We start from the raw sequence: 4,856 nt of genomic DNA, 5'->3' as shown, positions 1-4,856 counted from the left end.
CAAGTTTGGATGTTTGTTTTCCATAAGCATAGAAGTTCCCCAGTGTCTGTAAACAGCATTGATATTGACTGTTTTCTGATTCACTCATTCATTTGTTCATTTCCTACATCTACGAAACAGAGGTCCCAGACTGGAGCCCTCATTTTGTTGCTTACTGGGTGATTGTGGGCGGGTAATTCCACTTCTTTCAGCCTTGGTTTTTCACATCTGTAATATGGGGATGGCATCTCTAGCGTATAGGCTTATGCTGAGAATCCTATGAGTTGGGCATGCTCAGAGCCAAGCACAGTGCCAGGCCTAGAATTGTCACTCAGTTAGCTGCATCCTGTTGTTATTAGCATTATTCATATTATTATTTTATTATTATAGAGATGGGGTTTCACCATGTTGCCCAGTCTGGTCTCGAACTCCTGGACACAAGCAATCCATTCACCTTGGCCTCCTAAAGTATTAGGAATACAGGCATGAGCCACTGCACCCAGCCCATTATTATTATTGATATTATTATTATTATTATTGATAACAACTTCTCCCGGAAAAGAGCTGAGCACTAAGAGCTCTGAAACCTTCGGTCTCAGATGGGAGGATGATTCTGAGTGCAGAAGAGTCCTGTCCCTTGGACTTCACTGGGACTGGAGGAGTCTGGATTATGTAAGAGGACACAGAACCAGTGATATTTGGGTTGTGGTGACTGTTGTGGCCTCATCATTACCTGTAGGCAAGTGGAGCTGGGAAGCTTCAGGTTTTCCACATCTTTAATTTTACCACCATCCAGCTCCTGGGAAATATGGCGCTGGATTAAATCTCCCTACAGAGAGGAGAGCGCCTGCACAGGGCACAGTGCTTAGAAGGCTCTCATGAAATGCTTGGCTCTGTCCCAGAGGATGTGTTATTGGAGTTTAGAGAATTCTTAGTGATCTGAGGTTGAATTAGGGGGAAAGAGGGGAAACTGGTCCTCACAGCAAACTGCAAGTAAGTCTTTGGGCTAGACAGACAGAACAGAGGCCTATGCCCTCCTGAAGAAAAACCTCTCCACATCTGCGAGCTGCTGAACTCACCGGGAAGAGGGTGTGCTTTGCCAACACACTTCACACTGGGAGGAGATGATCTGGGAGGCAGTCTGGAGCAGGAAGAGATTGTAGGGGCTGTCAGCGAGGCCAGAGCTGCAGGAAGGAGTGTAGGGGGTCTGGGGTCAGGTGGGGATCTGGGCAGGGACCCTGGGAGCCTGAGCTTACCCAAGGTCCAGTGAGGCACTGTTGGCTTTTAGAACCCGGGAGGCAGAGAGCCCTGGGTTAGACTCTACCCTGCCACATACTCCCTGGACCTTGGGCAAGTTATTTGGCCTCTCTGAGCCTTAATTTCTTCATCTGTGACATGGGGCAGTAGCAGATGCTGTCAGTGTCTTGCCCTTACCCCTTTTGTGCAAGCTGCCCAACTTCCCACTGCCAACATGGCCAATGCTCTGCCTGAGGCTTTGTCCTGGCCTAGAGTCCACCTTGCCCCCTTGTGGCATGCGAGAAGTACCTGGGATTGGCAGTCTCTGGGGGACCAGCCCTAAACCAAAGATTGATAGGACTTGGTATATACTTGATATATATATACCCCAGCTCCCTCGCTCCTTTAGTGGGAGATTCTTGAGTTGCGTGTTCTATGCTGGCTCCCAGAGTTCTTCATGGAGTTAAGTGCCAGCTGCCCACGGGGTTGGCTAGCTTGATGTTGTACCCTTCATAAGCTGGCTTCCCTTTGGCATCTCACATCCCTATTCCCCTATCTTCACCTTGTATTCAAGCCCTTGTCTCAGGGGCCTCTTCCAGGGGATCTCAAACTAAGGGGATAATATCATACTTTTCTCCTAGCACTATGGGCATGATGCAAATTAAGTTACTAACATATTTTGCTTCCCATCTTTTCCCTTGTATCCTGTTGGGTACTGGCAACTTAGTCTTCAAGGGGCTCCGGCTATTGGGGAATCAGGGACAGAGGCCTGAGCCAAGCTGGGCTGACATTCAGGCCTTTGCAGATAATGGGCCAGGGCACTCCTGGGATGGAGGGAGGAGCTAGAGGCTTGTCTGGAGGGAAGCCGGGTGTTGCAGGTACGGTGGCTGCTCCGGAAGTCCTCTCCGTGGGGCCTCCTCATCTCAAATCCTTTCTGGAGGCCGAGGCAGGCAATAAATCCCCTTGGTAGAGCTGGTCCCAGCATGGGCCACCCTGCAGAAAGGCTTCATCAGCGGCCTGATTTGCATAAGATAATGAAACCGCAGTAAAAATAGTAAAAGAAAAAGTGGCCTGGCAACTTTGTTTCCATAATGACAGATGCTTCTTAAACACTCAGCTTCTGTTTCCCAAGGAAGTGCCATCAAGGCTCCAAGGGAGCCGTGTACCCTGGCCCAGCCTGGTTCTTGGAATAGGGGCCTGCAGCCCCTGGGGCACTCCAGCCCTGACCTCCTGCTGCTCCTTGGCTTGCTCCAGATGGACCTGGGTGGCAGGGTGGTAGGAAGGGAGAGAGGGGAGAACTGACTGAAGAGTGAAGGACCCTCACAATCAGCCCAATGCCTCACACTTAACACATGCTTTCACATGTCATTTTTAAAATTCTCATGTGAGCTCCCTGTTACAGTCAAAATGGGCACTCCCAATGCACAGGGGAGTAAACTGAGGCTTGTGAATGGTCCAAGGCCATCTGCTTAAATGAAGATGGTAGAGGGGCCTTAGAATTTGCCCCCTATTCTTAGTCCCTGTCTCCTGTCTGGACAACTCCATGAGTGACAGGAGGCTCTTGTCACTGGGGATGGCTGGGGAGAGGGCAGGTCCCAGACCTAGGAGGGGATGGGGGATCTGTGGGAGGTGGGAGCCATCTCCACAGGTCTCAGACCCCTGTTCCTTGAGCAGGGTGAGATGACCAAGGTCAAAAGAAAGGGCGCCATTATGGGATGGGACTCTCCCAGACCTACAGAACAAAAAAATAACCATATCAGAGTGTGCTTCAGAAATATTTTGTCCTCTCACCTCCAAGCCACCAGGGTTCTGCAATGACTGCCCCGGAAGCAGAACTAATGACAGTAATAATAGTAATGAATAAAATAATGGCATGGGCGCTGTTTCCCCAGCTCAGAGGAAAATCTCTAGTCTAGTTGCACTTGACTAGGGTCAGGGGTTCCCTGCCATAGCACCTCCTTTCCTCTGAGTGTTTGGGGCAGAGTCCTGATTTCCTGATTCACTGAAAGAGGGCTTAGCTGCATGGGGTGGGGAGAATGGGAACTGAGCAAGTTCTCAGGACACAGATGGTCCTGACTCATGCAAGATGGCCAGTGGGAGTCACCTGGATGCTAAGGCAAGTGTCATTTTGAAGCCACTAAGCTAGACATCTAGAAAAGCACCTCTCTAGGCTCTGTACTGGACTCATGTAGGCAGAGACGGTGGGTCCATTCCCCACGGCTGCCTGGGACTGGCAACTGAACCTGCATGTTCTGGCAGAACCGGGGAGGCCTCCGCAGTGGACTCCATCTCTGTCTGGTAGTCCCTCTCCAGTTCCCTCCCAGCCTGCGGAATCTTTGGCCTAATTTGAGAGGCAGTGGAGGGGAAACTTCCAGATGTTTTGGGTCTTAGACTGGGACCAACACCTTTGCACTTAAAGCTGAGTGTTTGACCACCTTTGTTTCCTGATTCCTCTGTGCCTGGGCTAGTTTCACCCTTGGCATATTGGGGAGGGGTCAAGTCATTATTTACCTTCCCTCCACAGTAATAGCTAACGTTGGCTGAGCTAGACTGCGTGCCTGGCATGGACAATCTCATCAAGTCCCTATAACCCTCCTCTGAGGTGGGTCTTAGTCTCTCCATTCTGAAGCTTAAAGAAGACAGCGAGGTATGGTGGTGAGCACCTGTGGTCCCAGCTACTTGGGAGTCTGAGGTGGGAGGATCACTGAGCCCAGGAGGTCGAGGCTGCAGGGAGCTCTGATTGTGCCACTGCACTCCAGCCTGGGCCACAGAGTGAGACCCCATCTCAAAAAAAGGTGTGGGAGAAAAGAAGACACAGAGCAAGCAGCAGAACCCAGGAAGCTGGACTCCAGAGTCCCTGATCCTACTGCTTGGGGAGGATTGCCCATCAGTCCTAGCAGAGGGGTCCTGAGTGAACTTGAATCCTGAGGGACTTGGGGCATTCCTGCCAGCATAGAGATTCTGGGGCTAGATGAGACAGAAAAATATGGGAGTGAAGTGGGAGGCTCAGTTAATCAACATTTCAGATGGAGAATTAAGGGCTCAAGGGAGGGTTCATTTCTATGACGCTCTTGAATGGGGTGAGTGGGGCTTGTGCCTTCAGAGCATGGAGCAGGAGGGTTCTGAGGCCCATGCTGCATTCAGTGACCCCTGCTCCCGGCACCATCCCACCACAGCCGGGCCACTTGCTGTGCTGGCAGCGTGCCAAAAGCCCGGTAGGCCCTGCGAGCTGTGGGCAGTGCAGACATCCAAGTCTGTCCCAGACAACTGGACTCCAGCCTTCATTTGAACAAGATCCACAGGGCATTTTCAGAAGTGTAGGTCTAGAGCAATTCGTCAGATATACCTGTTCTCTGAGAACTTCACCATCCAGCTCTCTCTGCTGAAGGAGTGGGCGGATGGTTTGGAATTGGGACATTTTCACTGACATGGGCCCTGAAGCTGGGGAGACCTGAACCAAGATGGGGGTGGCCATATCCTGCCTTGAGCAAGGAAGTGGAGGGGGGAGGAAGGGAATGGAGATAGAAAGAGAGAGAGGGAGAAAGATAGAGGGAGAGAGACTTGACTATCTTCCATCAGACCTCTTATCACGAAGCCCCCTTTTTGCCCTGGTGAGTTTGAGTAGGTGTCTGTTTCTTGCC

Source organism: Macaca nemestrina, chromosome 1, assembly GCF_043159975.1.
Source record: "Macaca nemestrina isolate mMacNem1 chromosome 1, mMacNem.hap1, whole genome shotgun sequence".
Taxonomy (NCBI): Eukaryota; Metazoa; Chordata; class Mammalia; order Primates; family Cercopithecidae; genus Macaca; species Macaca nemestrina.
This window is presented reverse-complemented; position numbering follows the sequence as displayed.